Source organism: Podarcis liolepis, assembly GCF_965112155.1.
Source record: "Podarcis liolepis genome assembly, chromosome: 12".
NCBI classification, from domain to species: Eukaryota; Metazoa; Chordata; class Lepidosauria; order Squamata; family Lacertidae; genus Podarcis; species Podarcis liolepis.
Window position 1 is genome coordinate 55433226 of NC_139563.1, and position 20827 is coordinate 55454052.

General features: G+C 42.6%; 1 protein-coding gene across 2 annotated transcripts in view; it reads left to right on the top strand.

Moving 5' to 3' along the window:
* Positions 1–20827, top strand: part of POU6F2 (POU class 6 homeobox 2) — a 310874-nt gene that overhangs the window by 169334 nt on the left and 120713 nt on the right. The window lies entirely within an intron of this gene.

Below are 20827 nucleotides of genomic sequence, written 5' to 3' on the forward strand. Positions count from 1 at the left end.
TGTATCATACTTTTTTTGTAGGATGGGCTAACCATGAACTTGTTATGCTTTAAAAATAAGAAGGGTGTTTTTTGTGGTAATAATTTTTTTTTTAAAAAGTTTTATTAATTATTTAATAAAAACAAAATACATCTGGGATCCCTTGTTTTTTCTAAACTCACGCAGAAATTGCATTAGCCTAAACTGTGTGAAAATCAAAATTTTAAAAAATTTCTCCTGCACCCAATTTTGGATGAAAAATTTAAAAAAATTAATTTGAGTTTATTTCATAGTATCTACACATAAAAAAATTTGAAGAAAATCTGAGTCGTGAGAGCACATGACACCAGGTGGTTTGGCATGGAATGATAAAGCCTAGAAACAGCGAAAAACATTGGGAAGAAGCAATTTTTTTAAAAAAAAAAACACAATTAAACAGTTATGTGTGTGAGAGAGAGACAGAAATATCTATTATTGTATATCACAGCACCAGAAATAAAACGTAGTACGTGTATGAAATTTGTTGTCATAATATACCATAATGCCCACTAGATTAAATTATATTTAAAACAACAACAACAACCCAATGATGACAGTCGTGAAGGAAATATATAGCAAAACAGATAAATGGAACCTTATTTTCAGCATTACCCTGAGTACTAGCAGCTACAGATAAACATCTGGGGAAGGCCATCACCTTCATTCATTCATTCGTTTATATTTTAATTATCACATTTCTTCCCCAGAGCAGGAAACATCAAAAAGTCAAAATGACGCATTAAAAAAAATACATTTCAAAACAATATGAAAGCCACTTATAAAAACATTTGAGAACATTCAGAGGATGTAGAAACATCCCTTTTGTGAGCGTGTACCAAAATTTAGCTGGAAACAGTTGGAGATAAGATGATAGATTAAATGTCAGGGACAGTGAGGGGCAACAGAAGAATGAACTTAAATGCAACAGGAGGGAAATTAGGGACCCATATCACGAGATGACCTGCACCTTGTGGATGTGGGGCAGAGAAGGATCCAGCCAGTTAGAGGCCTCTGGAACATCAGGTGTTAATCTGAATTGAGATCTTCTCCTCTGAGTTTTAAATTTGTTTCTTAATTTTCCCCAGTTAACCCTGGGCACATAGCGCTGCATTTAAAGGCTGCCTTCCTGCAAAGTGGCAGAGCAGCTAGGGCAGACAGAGGTTTTTGCAGAGCAGAAGATCATGTAACAAATAGCTCAGATATTACACCATTTAGCATTTTATGATTTGGGGTGCACATCGTATATATGTATTCAGACATTGAAGAGATGAACAATTTTACGACCTTCCATAGACATCTGAAGTCAGCCCTGTATTGATGCTTTGTTATGTTTTGTTATGTTTTTGTTATGTTGTTATGTTTGTTATGTTTTCGTGTATTCTGTTGGAAGCCGCCCAGAGAGGCTGGGGCAAACCCAATCAAATGGGTGGGGTACAAAAATATTATTATTATTATTATTATTATTATTATTATTATTATTATTATTATTTCCTCTTCATCTCTCTTCCTCTCTCTTTCACACACATCATATATATATTATGTGATCTACATAGACCAGGCATAGGCAAACTCCGGCCCTCCAGATGTTTGGGACTACAATTCCCATCATCCCTGAACACTGGTCCTGTTAGCTAGGGATGATGGGAACTGTAGTTCCAAACATCTGGAGGGCCGGAGTTTGCCTATGCCTGGCATAGAGAGACAAACAAACCCACATGTACGCACAGCCACACCCACCCTTTTGTGTTCCTAAAATATATTTTGCTGACATAATTGGAAGGGGAAAGTATCCCACAGATAAAATAAAGCTTCTGTTAAGTGAATGTTCTGCACAGCACTCTAAAGTACTTTTTGAGTGATTAAACTCCAGTTTCTGCTCATGACTGTGGATTGTGTGATGCACCGAATGCTACAGGTTGTGAAACAGTAGGAAAGGGAGGCAGCTAATGTGTTGGACAAACTCCCTTACAACCGGCACGCATGGTGTGCCCTCACCTGTTGGCTCAGAGGCTCGCCTTTACCTTGCGCAGATTTTAAACTTTAATGTCAACAGACCTCTCTTATCATAGTTGCAAATGGTTTTCACTTTAATGTTTAAAATAATGTCTCCCTCTCATACCATTAAGCTGCACCAAGGAACCTGTCATTCATAAATCATAGATGAAAAGGACACACTAATGCACAAATTTTGCTTGTTTAAAATTTGAGAGTGCATGTAAAGTAGGGAACTGGAGATTAAAAAAATAATGCAAGGACAGGGTCCGGGTAAAAGCAGATATAACAAAGTGGAGGAAGAGGCTTTTTAGTGTAGGTGGATGATGAAATCTTAATGAAGACACAGGCATTATAAAAGTGTATCGCTTGGCTCCAGGGGATTCTAGCTTATGGTTACTGTGGATATAGTATTATAAATAAACATAAGCTGATACACATTTTTTTATTGCAAATTCATTCTGCCTTACTAATTTGGATATTATGGCTACCTTATGTGCGCCAGTTTGGCTGAAGGAAATGTGAAGATTCAGCTCCAAGCCCTGCTGTGGTGCAGGCTCCATTCATTCAAATGGGGCTTGCATGGGTCAGCCATAGGACTATCACAGAAGGGTAGATGGGATGCCTTCTAGCCCTCTCTGTATAGTTCCAGGGGTCCATCAGGTTCATTCCGGAACATCAGATGGAGTAAATAATGGATTCATGGGAATATCTAAGTTAGAACTTACCGTATATGCAGAAATGACATTTTACCCTTAGGTTGATGTTGTTGTTGTTTAGTTGTTTAGTCGTGTCCGACTCTTCGTGACCTCATGGACCACAGCATGCCAGGCACTCCTGTCTTCTACTGCCTCCCACAGCTTGGTCAACCTCATGTTGGTAGCTTCGAGAACACTGTCCAACCATCTCGTCCTCTGTTGTCCCCTTCTCCTTGTGCCCTCAATCTTTCCCAACATCAGGGTCTTTTCCAGGGAGTCTTCTCTACTCACGAGGTGGCCAAAGTATTGGAGCCTCAGCTTCAGGATCTGTCCTTCCAGTGAGCACTCAGGGCTGATTTCCTGAAGAATGGATAGGTTTGATCTTCTTGCAGTCCATGGGACTCTCAAGAGTCTCCTCCAGCACCAGAATTCAAAAGCATCAATTCTTTGGCGATCAGCCTTCTTTATGGTCCAGCTCTCAGTTCCATACATCACTACTGGGAAAACCATGGCTTTAACTATATGGACCTTTGTTGGTAAGGTGATGTCTCTGCTTTTTAAGATGCTGTCTAGGTTTGCCATCGCCTTTCTCCCAAGAAGCAGGCGTCTTTTAATTTCGTGGCTGCTGTCACCATCTGCAGTGATCATGGAACCCAAGAAAGTAAAATCTCTCACTGCCTCCATTTCTTCCCCTTCTATTTGCCAGGAGGTGATGGTCATGGTCTTAGTTAGCTTTCTCCATAATCCACAAAGTAACCTCTAAGAAGCTGTTCTATAAGCAGTGTTAAGAGGTAAGAAATAATATATCCTGGCAAACAATAACCAGGATGGCTGGGAATGGCTACGGTGGGTGTCAGGAATCACAAGCCCTGATAATATTCTACCACCACCGTCCCCAAGTCGTAGGATGCCACAGGAATAATCTTCCAGGGCCAGTTTCCTTAAGAGAAGAGAATAGTAGAGACTTGGGAGGTTTGTTTTGTTTTGTACATTAATTTCTAAATGTACAAGTTGAGTGGTGGGGAAGAGGCGGGCCTTTAGACTGACTGGCAGTCGTGATCTTGAACACACACACACACACACACACTCCATCTCGGTATCCCTTCTGAAGCAGAGCTCTGGGTTCAGCCTCCACCCTCACAGAGAGGTGTGTCCTGCATTCCTAGCTGTCCTTGATTTCTCTTTAACTACTATACATCATTGGGACGTGGGTGGCGCTAAACCACAGAGCCTAGGACTTGCCGATCAGAAGGTCGGCAGTTCAAATCCCCGCAACGGGGTGAGCTCCCGTTGCTCAGTCCCAGCTCCTGCCAACCTAGCAGTTTGAAAGCACATCAAAGTGCAAGTAGATAAATAGGTACCGCTCCAGCGGGAAGGTAAACAGCGTTTCCGTGCGCTGCTCTGGTTTGCCAGAAGCGGCTTAGTCCTGCTGGCCACATGACCCGGAAGCTGTACGCCGGCTCCCTTGGCCAATAAAGCGAGATGAGCGCCGGAACCCCAGAGTCGGTCACGACTGGACCTACTAGTCAGGGGTCCCTTTACCTTACCTTACCATCATTAGAAGCCAAGCTGCAAAAGAGAAGATCATGAAGCTTGGACATGAAGAAAAGTGATGTTGCACCTTCTATAAAATATCTGGATATTTAAAAAGCCAGCAACAGATCCTTCATAAATGACTGTCAAAATTTCATCCTGCACGGTGCAGGGCTGCGGAGAGTGAGGTCCAGAGGAGCAGTTCCCGAAGGCTTCTTCCAGCAAGCCAGGGCCATGGCAGGTGGGCTGCTGCTGTTCTGAGCATGCTCTGACATAGTCGGACAATTCAAGGCCTTTCTGCACTTCTATTTCATCACTCAATTCCTGGTTTTCTTGAGGAGAAGGGAGGGTGATAACCAGTCCTCTCCTTACTGCCTTGTGGATTAAATAGATATCTATACTACATAACGCCAGATTTGAGCCTGCAAAGTATGAGAGGTTATTATTATTAGGGTGTGATACTTTTATTTGTTCTTCAGAAGCCATGGGCAAACAGTGTCAAGCATTGAAAGATTATCACACCATAAAACTTAACATTTTATTTCCCAAACTTTGAATGTTTCTCAGTTTGTTTCCCCATCTATGGATCCTACAGCCAATAACAATCAATTGTCTTCCCTTATCATTAGTGAAATGTCCCTGTGCTGAAATGAGACCTTGCTTTCCTCTGAAACTGTTAGATCTTTAAATTTCCTTTTTTTAAAAGAAGAAGCAGGTTATTTTAAGCATCATTTCATGGCTAAACATGTGCATTAAACAGCAAAAGAACTGGGAGCTAGAAGATGGCCATTAGAATCTTCAGACCGATATTTATTCATATATCATAACACTTTAGAAAGAGGGTTTCTTTAATCTTGAATTGCTTAGAGGTCCAATTGGCCCTTTAAAAAAACAGCAAAAAAGCCACAATATTTTTTAGCATAGTTGTATAATTTGATTGCAAGAAAATATCAAAAAATTGTATTAATTCATTTAATGCATTTCTGTATTGGGCTTTTTTAGGCAACAAGGGGGGAGGGGACGTAGTTGAAGTGCCAACTTCAATTGCTTACTGATCTAAAGTCCAGAGCCCCTTTTCCCTCAGAAGGGCATTCTCTCTTTTAACTAAAGTGATGCAGTCCCTATACATTTGTATTCCCCATCTAGTTACACGAAATAGCTTTCAGAGCCTACAGAAAACAGTGTTTCGGTTATGTATTTTAATGAGCACCAATGTCAGTAATAATCAAAATGATGTTTCACTTAGAGGAATAGTTTATTCCCAGGTACTTCTACATGGTACTAACATAACCAAAACAAGGATGACACAGTAAGAAGAAGGACTATGCTCAATAGTAATTTCACTTTGGAGCCATAACTGCAAATAATATAATCCCTGCATTACTATATATCACATAACTGAAGGACAGGTATGGTAAAGTTTTAGTAAAATCAATGGCTACCAACAATCTGATACAGAAGTATGCTTTGCCCCATTAAAATCAATGGGATTAAGCACATATAACAGGCACATACAAGATGCATATGATGAGGATAAATGAAAACAATATGATGTTTATAAGGCATCAAAATAAGGCCTCAAAACCCTTATTCGTTTAGGTATTGTAATTTATTTTATTTGCTTATTTCAACAATTTAGATATGGCTTCATCATAGTCATCTCTAAGTGGCATACAGGTGATCTGATGCAGTAAGACCAGCAATGAGTTGAAAAGATAAAATCAGAGTTTAATTGAGAAGCCTGCTGGGAGACTGTCTGACTTCAACTGCAGGGGGTTCCACAAAGCTGGACCCACAATACTGCGGTACTGATGTCCCAGCTCACATAGCTGGCTTTGAGCTGCTTTACACATATACATCCATTCCATTATTACTGTAATGGCAAGTGGTGATTTGAATATATGACTCTGCGCAAGCAATGATCAGTTTACTCACATCCAGTTGACACATCACAGCAACGCAGAAGTGGCCGGAAAAGGGGGCAGAACCGGGTGGGAGCATAACATGTTGGAAATGGCATTCTGCCATCACCCACAATGACTTGGAACGCAACCCCTGTGCCAATCAGTGGTTGCCTATACTGTATTTATCAATTATAAAGGTATTTATAGGCATAGCCTGTCCAAATCAACTTGCATGTCCTAAAAACACAACAGAAATCAAAACGAGCCCTCACAGATCAAACACCAGTTTCCTCCGTTTTTCAGTAGAGGGACATCACACATGCTGTGATGGGTCATGGGTTATGCTTACCTGAGGTTTACCAAAAGCATGTGTTACATTGCCAAGAGATGTTATCCTTGCTTTCTCTGTGCATCCTTTTTTGTAGAGACTGTAAAGGTAAAGGTAAAGGACCCCTGACAGTTAAGTCCAGTTGCAGACGACTCTGGGGTTGCGACGCTCATCTCGCTTTACTGGCCGAGGGAGCCGACATTTGTCTGCAGACAGTTTTTCTGGACCATGTGGCCAGCATGACTAAGCCACTTCTGGCGAAACCAGAGCAGCGCACGGAAATACCGTTTACCTTCTACTTGCACTTTGACGTGCTTTCAAACTGCTAGGTTGGCAGGAATTGGGACTGAGCAACGGGAGCTCACCCCGTCGTGGGGATTCGAACCACCGACCTTCCGACCGGCAAGCCCTAGGCTCTGTGGTTTAGACCACAGCGCCACCTGATACTGCATTCTGAAACCCACAAATGAGCACCATTTGTATGTCTTGCAGCCTTGGCAAAGAACAAGTTACCATTTCTGAGGCAGTTGCCCATTTCTTTTGTGCATAACCACTTTGATTCATTAAAAAAATCTGCCAAGAATCCTTATGTGAAACAATGTGAAATTAACCTGTGAACCAGCTTCATATATATACATACATACATACAAGTTTGTAGAAATCTGGCTGGGGCCATGGAGAGAATTTTCCTTTCCTAAGGAGGTCTGTTTTGTATTTTAAGAAGCATTGGCTTCATGTGCAGTCAAGAGTTTCCAGCAGATAAATTAATATCAAGTAATTCCTCTGAATATTTGTTACCATAAAATCAATAGAACTTGAGGAGGGAGGGTTACAAAAGTTCTCAATGCATTTCTTAGGGACCCTTTGAAACAAAAACGGAAAAACATTCTGCGGCTCGTATACTTTGAAATGCCAAAAGGGGTCTTGAGTGCCTCCCTGTATGCATATAATAGTCTTTTCAAAGCGGTGGCGCATTAATTTAACTGGAGGCTCCCAAATGAAGTGCATGAATTGTAAATAGTTTAGCACTGGGAGAAAGCCAGGAGCAAGTGTTGCCCCTGGGTAATAGTCTCCTGCGGCCACATCAACGCTGAGGTGAAGCAGAGATATTTATAGAGTCATTTTCAGAGGAGGAGACGACGACATGTGAAGGCTTGTGTGCTCTCTGGCTCTAGGTGGAAGCTACTGTTGTCCTTCTATCCATTACAACTGCAGTGTTCTTCCCTTCACACACACACACTTTTGTTGCTGTAACATCGTAGTGGAGTAATACGTTGGGATCAAAACATGCAGAGGGTTTTTCCACTAAGGTATTCCAGTGGCATTACGGATCACAAGAGTGAACTTGAGTGGCAGGTGCAGGAAACGAGAAGGGAAATATTGCCTGATTTTACATGCAATTTCTTTTCTTTCTCTCTCACCCCACCCCCGTCATCCAAACTGCTCACGTTCCCCCCCCCCCCCCGCCATTGCCTGTTGCAAATTTCTGTATCTGTGGTCTGCTTTCTCTAGAAAGTTAAGCATGTTTAAGCTCCATTGGAACTGAGGTGCCCATGGGCTTCCTTGGGTTGCTTTCAGTATTTTATTTATTTCTTTTAAAAATTGTATGCCACTTTTCTGAGGCTCCAGGAGACTCCATGATAGACATCTCAGTCCCTGGTAATCCAAATTCAGTCTGGGGTCTAAAAAGGGCAAGGGTTCATTTCAGGGGCCTGTACTAGCCCAGTGAATACGAATCTATCTATCATCTATCTATCTCTATCTATCTATCTATCTATCTATCTATCATCTATCATCTATATCTATATCTATATCTATATCTATATCTATATCTATATCTATATCTATATCTATATCTATATCTATATCTATATCTATATCTATATCTATCTATCTATCTATCATCTATCTATCATCTATCTATCTATCTATCATCTATCTATCATCTATCTATCATCTATCTATCTATCTATCTATCTATCTATCTATCTATCTATCATCTATCTATCTATCATCTATCTATCTGCTGCTTTTATGGCTCTTTAGGGTTACATATTTCAAAAAGTAAAATTCCTGAGACCCGCAAAATTGTTGAGCTTTTTATAGCGAACCACCGAAATTGGGGAAAACCCCAAATTGTTGAGCTTTTGGGGGGGGGAATGCCACCCCCCCCCGGCCATTTTCACACCTGAACACCAGGACATGTCAGGAATTTTCCTGACGTATGGCAAGCCTACCTCACTTTCAAAAGCAAGCAGGGTGAGGGTGGTCCTGCTACTCAGAGAGCCCCTTTATGCTCACAGTACTAATCTTTGGAACCTGCCCTGCATTTTACTTAGGGCTGAAATTCAGATTAATGTGATGCACATTACCTATGCTTAAGTTGTCACTTACTGCAACACACACTGTTTGGGCACTCTCTCTATGGCGTATAAAATAATTGTTCTTCCAGGCCAGGAATGCACACTGCTTCACCCCTCTTGCATGGCATAGTTTATTGGTGCTGCTTAACTGATACTGCTGAGCATTTTCACATTTGTTGTTTAAGGCCATATATACATTAGTGGCTTAAAACCCAGCAAGGTTGCTTTCCCCACAGTTGCACACTGCTGTGCACACCAGATAGAGAGGGCAGGGATGCTTTCACTCAAGTGTGCATTACCCGTTTGGTTTGCCTGCACTGGCACCACCGCCAAACTCCTATTCATGAAGTTGTCACCTGTGCATTTGTGGGCCTCTGCACCTGAGCAATGGCTGCCTCAAATGTGCTCACCTTAGCTTCACCACCAAGTGCCTGTGGCTTATGTTTTCCTTACAGATTGAAGCTTGATGGATGGGGGAAAGCATCAAACTACGGGATGGAGGTGGGTTGTGGCTCACGTCATATGTCTATGGTGGGAGTGCTTTGGAGCCAGAGTAAACAGCAGTCTGTACACAGCCTATGATGAGCCCACATTTTCTGTTATTTGCTCATTCGTAGCATATATTGCTAGCCTTTTTCATCTCATAACCACATTTCACACCCGGGGATTGCTCCCCTTGTTAATTACTGTCATTTTAAAATATGCACAATATATTTTAGCATATGTGACCGTCCCACTATGTTTCATGTCTATGTGGTTTCCCATTTCAAAAATATGCTTCCAGATCCGCTTGCTGCGCAGGCTTCTTCCATGTTTGGGCAGCCTGCAAGGCAGCCAAGATGGTGAGCAGGAGATGGAGGACAGGGAGTGTGGGTCTTGCTGAGCATCTGAAAAGTGGTGAAGGGAAGGGGCAGGATTTGGATGGCAGAAGCGCATGTAGGGGAGTGTGGCTTAACCCTTTCCATGCCTGCCACTTCTCCTCAACATTTCACTTCCCCAGCTGCTTCCCCCCAGTCAGGCAACTGCTTGCTATGCTGGAAGAAGGCTGCACTGGATGGGCTGTGCAGAGGAGAGGGAGCACAACTTTTTTGCCCACAACTTTATCTCCTCCCAGTTATGCTGTCCCCCACTGCTTTTATTGTGTTTGCAGTAGATCTGGGTTGCCAGATTTGCACTTGAGCCTTTCTGATCCAGCTTGGGGCTGTTGCGGAGCTAAACAAATGGAGAATCGTGTGCTAAAGTCATCCCACAACCCCATAGCTAGGTTGTGCCAGTGCAGTCCTAGCTACACACACACACACCAACATTTTGCTGATCGGATGTGTTGCTCTGCGTATGTTTTGTTTAGATTCAGGTCTAATGCTGTCATTCCTTTTCCCCTGTGAGGACTGGAAATTGTAGTTCTGTGTGGGGAGATTGTAACTTTTTTTTAAAAAATGAAATCTCAGCACCCTCACTAAGCTACAGTTCCTACAAATTGATCCTGTCAGGGAAGCCTTAGCAGCAAAACCAGCATAAAGCTTAAGACAGACAGATAGAAATACTGCGTTGTCCTGACAAAATTATACCCATTGCGGTGGCTAAAGTGCCATCAAAATATTCTGAATTCATTCAGCAAAACCTGAGCCTTTGTCTGCTGTTTACCAAAATGATCCATTACTGTCGCTGACAGCACCATTGTGTAGGACGCTGCATTAAAGCTTTAAAATGTTTTGTTCACAAAATTTATTGTTTTGAAAAATGTTTGGGTGTGTTCATTTCACATCTTTTTATCCTGGAAATATAAGCAACACTTCTCAAAACTTTGTGATTAATTTTAATGCACATCTTCTCTTTTACCTGTTTTCATTTTTAAAAATTGCACAATACATCTGAAACAGTTAATCTAGAGAGACCAAGATATCTATCATTTTTAATGCAATAACATCCTCATGTATGTTGCTATTTTAGATTTTTTGAGCAGTCTTTTTCATATACATATAGATGTGTGTGTATATTGAACATTTGACATGAACTAATTTGAGTTTCCTATGTTTGTGAGCCACCTCACAAGGGAAAAGTTGCATTAAATAAATAATAGAGATAAAAATTTATAGTTCCATATATTTCAGAGCTAATGCAGCCAACGTACAATGGAACAGTAACATGAAGACACACTACGCTGTAATTTGATTGATTTGTTTTGACAGCAGCCAAATAATTGAGAGTGAAAGGTGTCAGCACAGATGAAATATTGTAGAAGCCACATTCAGAAGGCAAACCCCAGCAGCAATTGCAACTGGAGTTTTATTTCCTTTGATATCATACTGTTACTCACTTCCAGTTTATTATAAAACCACGAGAGGTAGGCAACTTTTCAAATGAAAGAAGCGCTTGCATGGAGAAGATAGAAATGGAAGTTTGTGTCAGGTACTTGAACAATGGAATAGATACTGACATTGGGTTATGTGATGGATGTAACGTGGAAGGCAAAATTATCTTAATCTTTCCCCCTGGTTTTCTCTCTTTTTCTAAATCCTTTTTTACAGGCTACTGCTTATCTGGCATCTTACCTCTAGCTTGGAGGGTAAGTGACTCCCTCCGGAGCAACCATCAGTGTCATTCTGTGGATTGCTTAGCGGGGGTTTGCTGCAAGAGCAGGATTGCCATTACCCACCCCAGCAGTAAGGCTCTTCTTTAGTTCACCTCTTCCTCACGGCAGCGCAGCTCACAATGGGATGCATTCATGTCTTCAGTACAGCAGTTGAATGCAGGAGCCGGGCTGGGGGAAGCGAGGGGCAACTTCTAACCTTGGAGGGCTCTAGATGAGAGATGCAGCCAAGTGGCCAAGTCATCCATGGTAGCTGGAAGTAAGGGGATCTGGAAATTGTAGCTGTGGAGCTTAGAAGATGCATAAATGTTCCACTGTGCACTGTTGTTTAGAAACGCTGTTGACTCAGACCTGCTTTTGTATGTTTGTGTGTTAGCACTGCGGGTACGTACAATATGCCACGTTGAAAAAACAGAGCAAATCGCCTGCATTCACATATACTCACAGACATAGTAACGAAAAGGGGAAATGGTAGAGTAAAAGACTATATCAAAACAGCTCAGGTGAATTGGATTAAGGCGTCCATCTAGCTCAGCCTTCACCAACCTGGTGCCCCCCAGATTTTTGGAAACTCCAGGTCCCATCAGCCCCACCAACATGACCAGAGCGGATGAGAGCGGTATTCTAGACATCTGGAGGGCACAAAGTGGGTGAAGGCTGATCTAGTTCTGTTTCCAACTGGGGCAGGGCAACAATCCGGAAGCTTATAAGCAAATGTAACAAGCATCCCATAATGCTTGTTCTTCATCATATGGTGTTAGAGACACCCTATCATTGAACACAAGGATTCCATTTTACTATCATTGCTAGAAGCCATTGGTAGACCTCTCTCCAGGTTATTTGTTCATTTTTTCCTTATTTTTATTTTTTAAAAAAACCCATCTTAGCTTCTCTCCAGAACTTTGGAAGATGCTTCCAGTGCAAGATCTCACATCTCACTCCCACTGACTGTGTTTCCTTTTCCTTTCATGAAGTAAGGCCTCTAGGCCTCTGCTGAGCTGCATTAGATACAAGGAGGAGCTGTCCCCTTTAGAGAGTAAGCTACCAAATCATAATCCCATGGAGAAGACTAGAGCCCGGCATAGGTAAAGGAAAAGGGACCCCTGACCATTAGGTCCAGTTGCAGACGACTCTGGGGTTGCGGCGCTCATCTCGCTTTATTGGCTGAGGGAGCTGGGGTACAGCTTCCAGGTTATGTGGCCAGCATGACTAAGCCACTTCTGGCGAACCAGAGCAGCGCACGGAAACGTCGTTTACCTTCCCGCCGGAGCAGTACCTATTTATCTACTTGCACTTTGATGTGCTTTCGAACTGCTAGGTTGGCAGGAATTGGGACCCAACAATGGGAGCTCACCCCGTCGCAGGGATTTGAACCGCCGACCTCCTGATCGGCAAGCCCTAGGCTCTGTGGCTTAGACCTCAGTGCCCCCCGTGTCCCACATGCAAAACCCAAATTAGTCCAAGTGGCTTCAGATGTTCCACCAATGCCAAAGGACTCACACAGTGAAAACGAAAGAGAATCCCATTCCAGGCTTGCCATATTGAATTCTACAATTCAGCTGCTTTTCCTGGGCAAGCAAAGAGCTCTTCAGCAATTTCCCATATAGTTTCATCAGGGAGGACAGTGGATTAAAAGGTCTCGGGGAGCCTAAGGGGCATGATAAATCCTTTCCCCACGTCCCCTCTTGTATGAGAGTGTGTCAGTGGGTGGAGACAAGGCTACCTCTCCTCTAACTCTTCCACAGTCCAGATCTGAATTCTGATGAAAACCTGTTGCCAGCCACGGCTGCATAGCCATTTCAAAGGGCACTTGACTGCTCTTTATAAACGAATGGTAATTTATTGCTATTCTTGTGAGCATCTTAGTCTTTCGGCTGGTTGGCATTCTTTTTGCTTGCCTTGGGTTCCTAATCAGGAACTGGAATGCATGCGATTGTCAACCACAAATGTTCAGACATCATAACTCAGCCTTCTCCACCATATGACAGGCTTAAAAATAACATGGGCTTGTTTTTATGTACCTTCTGATTCCAGGCCTTTAGGGTGCACTGCAGTCATGCTGTAAATCTTTTCTCTGACACCACACAGGCTAAAAATATACTTTTTAATAAGTGGAAGCAGAGTATGTCATGATTTTATCAGATGGGGCTACTAAAACACTTAAGACTTTAAGTCTTGACATAAAACCACAGAAGTTGGCAAGCATGCATGTGTCTCTTTTGGTTATGTGTCAGCGTGCCATTTGGTAAATAATGAGGACAAGGTTAGCAAAAGAGACTGGCAGGAAGGAGATCTACCCCCAGACAGCAGCTGAGATCAACCTAAAGTAAGAGAGTCCAGCAAAATAAATGTCAGCCAACTACAGACAGCTATCAGAAGGGCATTCATGCGCTAGTTTGCGACACACAGACTGGTAGATATGACTCATAGTCCAAGCTTGTCCTAAAGGAGCTAAATGGCCCATTAGCACAAAACATGAGTGGCCAAGCCCTATGGGGAAGACATTGTAGTAAAGCATATTCCATAATAATATATTCTGCACAATATAACAATATAACGAACCTTTCCTTGAGGGTTAACCACAATCAGACCTAAAGATTTGGCCAATAATCTTAGAGAACCTGGATACTGCCCAGCAAGGTCTTCTGGACGTTCCTTCCTTCAATTTCAGTGGTCAGTGCTGACACACTGCATTATCGCAAACAGACCCACTTAACATAGGAGTACTTTCAATTGTCATGAGCATTCAGCTTATGAAAAGTGACATCCTCTCCATCAACCCCCGCAAGCTAAAATTCCTACTTCAGAATGTTTCGAGAAGTAGGGGCTGCGGTCAGTTTGAATTCTATTGCCGACAAATGGTATACACATGGAGTGGTGAAGCCCAGCAGATAAATGGATTTCAGATACTGTATGGAGAGGCAACTCTGTGGTGGGAAAGGCATAATCTTGTGCATTCTTAAGGTAAAGGTAAAGGGACCCCTGACCATTAGGTCCAGTCGTGACCGACTCTGGGGTTGCGGCGCTCATCTCGCTTTATTGGCCAAGGGAGCGGCGTACAGCTTCCAGGTCATGTGGCCAGCATGACTAAGCCGCTTCTGGTGAACCAGAGCAGCGCACGGAAACAGCGTTTACCTTCCCGCCGGAGCGGTACCTATTTATCTACTTGCACTTTGAAGTGCTTTTGAACTGCTAGGTTGGCAGGAGCAGGGACTGAGCAATGGGAGGTCACCCTGCCGCGGGGAATCAAACCGCTGACCTAGGCTCTGTGGTTTAACCCACAGTGCCACCGCGTCCCTTCTTCTTACTCGGATGTAAATCCCACTGTGTTCAATGAGGCTTACTCCCAGATACAGGAGCTTGAGATTGGATCTTAAGAAACAGAGGACATCAGAGCCATGTGGAAATAGTCCATTGGTGGGAGATGGGAAGGAGAGGAGATTGGTGGGAGATGAGAATGAACAGAGCTAAACTGCAAATGTCTGATATAGAAGGATTCAATTCTGTGTTGCATTTTAAACGATAGCATTTTGCAGAGTTTGATTTGTTCATTTGAACCATAATGTGTTTATGAGAAGTTACGGTCATAGATCATTATCTTACAATATCACCTTGACTATCTAATGACGGGAAGCAAGCTATAATAAGTGATATGAGAAAATTATTCATGATAATAATCCATATTTCACTATTCAAGCAGTCAAATGGTAGGTGCAAGACTCACATGGGAAAGTGCAATGTGCTGGCAGTGAATGATTCATATACATCTGTGCTTAGGCAAGGATATCCGACAATTATAATAAAAATACAATAGATATGGTGTACAGGCATCTCTTTATATGGCTGTTGAATAGTTCAGTCAGTCAATTTCTAGTCTGTGGGTTCACCCATAAGTCTGTCCTGTCCTGTTTCTCTGCAATCTTTGTTTTTGAAAAAAAATATGCACAGAAATGCATTTTCTCTCAAAATATGCATCTCCAAAATACGTGTTTTCTCTCAAAGTACACATTTTTTAACATTTTGAACTTTTCTAAAAAATCCAAGAACTGCATCACAAGGTTTGGGAAGTGCAAAAACCAGCAGATAAGAAAACTGCAATCTGTACCTTAGTCTGGGGGGAGCACAGGTCAGGCTGGCTAATATCAGAATTCAGAAAGATCATATTCCTCAAGCATCCCTAGTTGCATTGAACTGTGATACCTAACAGCCATAGACAGGCTTATCCCCCATAAATTTGTGGAATCTTTCAAAAAGCCAACAAAAATAGTGGCCACCACATTTTGTAGTATTCGCTTCCATAAATACAGTGGTGCCCCGCAAGACGAATGCCTCGCAAGACGAAAAACTCGCTAAACGAAAGGGTTTTTCGGTTTTGTGTTGCTTCGCTAGACGAATTTCCCTATGGGCTTGCTTCGCAAGACGAAAACGTCTTGCGCTTTTTTAAAAAAGCCGCTTGAAGAGGTGCAGTTGCAACGGATCGTGCTTCGCAAGACGAAAAGACTCGCGGAATGAATTATTTTTGTCTTGCGAGGCACCACTGTAAGTGAATTCCTTATATGATTTAGTGTATTTTTATTGAATTCATTTTATCATTATTATTATTTCACATCTGTCCTGAACCTTTAAGATAGAATAGGTCAGAAGTCTTTTTCACCACATTTCTAAGCATATACATTGAGATGGAAATCTCAGGTAAATGCGCTAGGGGGCGAAGATTAAATTACTCCCTGGCTTTAAGGCATGGTATACTGGATTGATTGTAGATCTTTGTGCCTGTGTGTGTGGGTATGCATGGTACTCAAGCATGTCTTTGACTAAGTGCCACCATCACTTTCTAACAGCATTGGGGGCTCGTCTGGCATACTCGGCAGTAGGTGTAGGGCTATTTTGTCCCTTGAGTTAGCAGAGGTTAGGGTTATTTATACAGTGGTGCCTCGCAAGACGAAAATAATCCGTTCCGCGGTTCTCTTCGTCTAGCGGTTTTTCCGTCTTGCGAAGCAACCCTATTAGCGGCTTAGCAGATTAGCGCTATTAGCGGTTTAGCAGCTATTAAAGGCTTAGCGGCTTAGCGGCTAAAAGGCTATTAGCGGCTTAGCGGCTTAGAAAAGGGGGGGAGCGAAAAAAATCGCAAGACTCGCAAGACGTTTTCGTCTTGCGAAGCAAGCCCATAGGGAAATTCGTCTTGCGAAGCGCATTGAAAAACGGAAAACCCTTTCATCTAGCGGGTTTTTCGTCTTGCGAGGCATTTGTCTTGCGGGGCACCACTGTACATACACTCCACATTTCTATTATTATTATTATTATTATTATTATTATTATTATCCATCTGGCTGGGTTTCCCCAGCCACTCTGGGTGGCTCCCAGCAGAATTAAAAGCACAAACAGAATTAAAAGCCCTGCTGCTTCCTGCAACTCTTGCCTAGAGCAGGGGATTTCTGCAGACCCCTTTTAAAATGAGGGAAGAAGCCCTTTGTTTTAGCAGTGCCTTGCAAGGTGTTTGACTTCAAAGTACTGCATTTTTCCATGTATAAGACTATATTTTTCCCCAATTTCCCCCAAATTTAAAATTGGAGGTCGTCTTATACATGGAATGTTGCAATTGTTTATTTCTTAATTTTGGGCTCAAAAAATAGGGGTTGTCTTATACATGGGGGCATCTTATGCACGGAAAAAATACGGTACCTTGCACATGATGTCATTCCGATGCCATGTGATTGACAGGCTGACAAACCCTCCCACCTGCCAAATTTGGCCTGCACGGCCAATCATAAATCAGCAGGCTAACACGATCAATTTCTTGTTCCCTGCATGACTCAGTAGCGAAGCCCTTTAGTATCTTCCCTGCCTTCTTCGTCATGCACTGCTCAGCGCACAGGGATTTCTGCTGCTTTTCCTCTTCCCCATCTATCGTTTATTTATTGTTATTTATTTCTTTATTACAATTTTTATCCTGCTTATTTCTCCAAAAAGTCTTAGGCTGCATTCAGACAGCACTTTATTCTGTTTCCCTGGTGTTTCTTTACCTGAACGCTACAGGTTATGTGATCGTTCACATGATATAAAAGCTATTTCTGGAAATCTACCAGAATCTGGCTAAGGTTTAGTGCTTATTTCTCTCTCTCTCTCTCTCTCTCTCTCTCTCTCTCTCTCTCTCTCTCTGTGTGTGTGTGTGTGTGTGTGTACTCAATTTAACCCAGAAAATTGTGTGAGTTTTGTGCTGTAATTATCCCCTGGTTTTCATGGAGGTGACTAAATTTTCAGTGCTCTTTTGTCCTACAGCTCCTCCCCATTATTTTTGTGGGTGGATCACAGGGCAACAGAAGCACACATGTGCATAAAAGCTTGGGTGCATGTCAACACCTGCTGCTGTGTCACACCACGTCACGGCACAGCATGGTGGTATATTTGTCGAAAGCCACCGTTCCTTAGTTCAACAGGAAATGCAGTGCAAAAGGAATGTTAGAAACTGGGACAAACGTTCTGGCATCCTAACCAGGAAAACTTAAAGCAATAATCCACACGTCTGAATGCACCCTCAGGGTGGCTAACAAACCGTAATAAAAGCAGAATATATAGCCAGGGGAGAGTAAGGGGAAAGCTTACATAACGGGACAGCTGAACATGCCTGATGGCACATCTAAAGAAACAGCTGGATCAGGCCTTATGAGAATGCAATACAGTCCGAGAATACACCAGGGGCTGCTTATTTTGAGTTTCTTTCAGTCAAGTTGTGGCATAATCTGAGAATTAGAGTTAGATATGCTACTGATTATATTATAGCAAATATGTAATTATATACGAAATTGTGTTTCTCAAAACAACTGCATTTAAGGCCGGGGAGAGAAGGAAACCCAGACCATTGAAGCCTTGTATTTTTAATGTAAAATTAATTCCTTTGGATATATATATATATATATATATATGCAGGTTTTGGTGTCCTCGGGTGTCTTCCCGTGTAAAAGTTGGGGTGTCTAGGCGACGTTTCGACGAGGTCTCACTCGTCATCTTCAGGCTGGTGCTTTCGGCTTCTTGTTACTGGAACAGAGCTCTGTTCCAGTAACTGGCTCTGTTCCAGTAACAAGAAGCCGAAAGCACCAGCCTGAAGATGACGAGTGAGACCTCGTCGAAACGTCGCCTAGACACCCCAACTTTTACACGGGAAGACACCCGAGGACACCAAAACCTGCATTCCTGTACCCGTGAAAATCTACGAAAACAAATATATATATATATATATATATATATATATATATATATTTACCGAAAAAAGCCACAACATTTTTCTAATGTGCATTAAGAACGTTGGAGAGTTCACTGAAGCATATGCCTTGAGCTTTCAGGAGCAATCTGTAGTCAGGCATTTTAAATGAAAATTGATTTGTGATTTACATGGTCAGTGGAAAGAAAATTAACTTATGGAAGGTTGTAATGAAATATTAGACAAGTAAAAAAGTAGATGGTGATCTAGTGGAACTAAAAGTCCCATCTGGAAGAATTCGGTGACATTTTTACATTTATCTGTGTTCTGCATGAGTTGTAATGTTAGTGGTAATTTTATGGGACTGAACTGAAATGAAAAGGGTGTTATCACAGATTGCCTACAATATAGGATTGTGTTCAGTGGAGAGTCCTGTATCCTTTTCCCCATTTTCTTATAATATGAGTCATTGCACTTTTTTTTCCAAGCCACTGTTGTTGAATTCATTCAGCCCTGTACTTGAGGTTATTAAAGAAGAACATCAAATGCTTGCAAATACAATCTAACAGCACGTTTAAAAGAAACACTCCACTTTCCATTTACTGCTTCTGCATGGAATTTAGGGAGCATTGGGGGGAAAGCATCTCCAGAAGATGCAACAAACGTGAGAGCTATCAGCCTGAAGCATTTGCCTGGCAGGGTCTATCCATGGAGCAGGTCACATGGGACGTGGCCCGTCCTCCAACATGGCCCCCTGATTTCTTTCTGTGGGTGGAGGGCAAATGGGCTCCCCTGGCACAAACGACACTTCTTCATGAGCTCCTCCTGCCTTCAAGTATGGCACCAGTCCTTCCTATAAGGAGAGCCAGCCCTGTGGGTATGAGTATTTCTGCCTTTTTCAATAGATCACACTTTTCTTTCCTTCATGCCATTGGCTGATGGGACAAGCAGTAGGGGGCTTGGGGCATTAAAATTTCAGTGGCGCCCCATGCAACACCCAAAATTCATACCTCTGTCACTGCTGCTCACATTCAATTGCTCGTCATTGTTATGGCGCCTCCTCGGCTCCCAGTGCGGGCAAACGAGTCATGCTTCTCTAAATCTGCCTCTGGTACTAAGAAGTACGCCATGTGTTGGACACTATATCCTGGCAGTGTTTGCCCAGTACGGAAGGAACTCAAGGCAGATTTATATTAAATAAAATTCAGAAGTGATCCAAACGGTACTGAAAAGACTCAGATCATTCATATTATAGAATAATAGGAGAATTATAAGCATCTCAGCTCTCATCCTCTCATTCCACACATTAGGGCTCAGCTCTTCCTTCCACGCAGCTAAGCTCTGCTCCCACATCATAGCAAGCAATGCATAGCAGTCGCTCGCTGGGCCTCTAAGCAAAACTGACCTTTATTGGTTAACCTTGACTATAGCCATAGATGTCTGCAGGAACTGTTGGGGGTTGCCTTTGGGGGGAGGAATAAAATATTGAAATTGTTGTTGTTTCCTTTACAGTCGTGTCCAACTCTTTGTGACCCCATATCCAGAGCACGCCAGGCACTCCTGTCTTCCACTGCCTCCCGCAGTTTAGTCAAACTCATGTTCGTAGCTTCGAGAACACTGTCCAACCATCTCGTCCTCTGTCGTCCCTTTCTTCTTGTGCCCTCCATCTTTCCCAACATCAGGGTCTTTTCCAGGGAGTCTTCTCTTCTCATGAGGTGACAAAAGTATTGGAGTCTCAGCTTCAGGATCTGTCCTTCCAGTGAGCACTCAGGGCTGATTTCCTTAAGAATGGATAGCTTTGATCTTCTTGCAGTCCATGGGACTCACAAGGGTCTCCTCCAGCTTTTTCTCAAAAACGTAAAAGCAGAATGTCTTTATATTTTTCTAATTTCTCAGGCTATAGAAATGCACTCTTTTAAAGAAATGAAAGCCAATAATCTGGAGGTTATAGTTCATCCAAGGAGAGGCAACAGCCCCCGTGGATACCCATGGCTACGGTCAAAGATGGGGGTTGGGTTTTTGCATGACTGTTCCTGGTGGGGTTCAGCCTTCTCTGTCAGGTCTTGGGGTGGGTGTATAATCTTGGGGGCTCTCATCTCTTTTTACCCCCACCCACCCCATTCTGGGGTCCCTAGTATCTCCAACTGTCATATCAAGGGGGGGTGTAGCGGCATCTAAGTGATAGGCGGAATGCTGAGCAGCC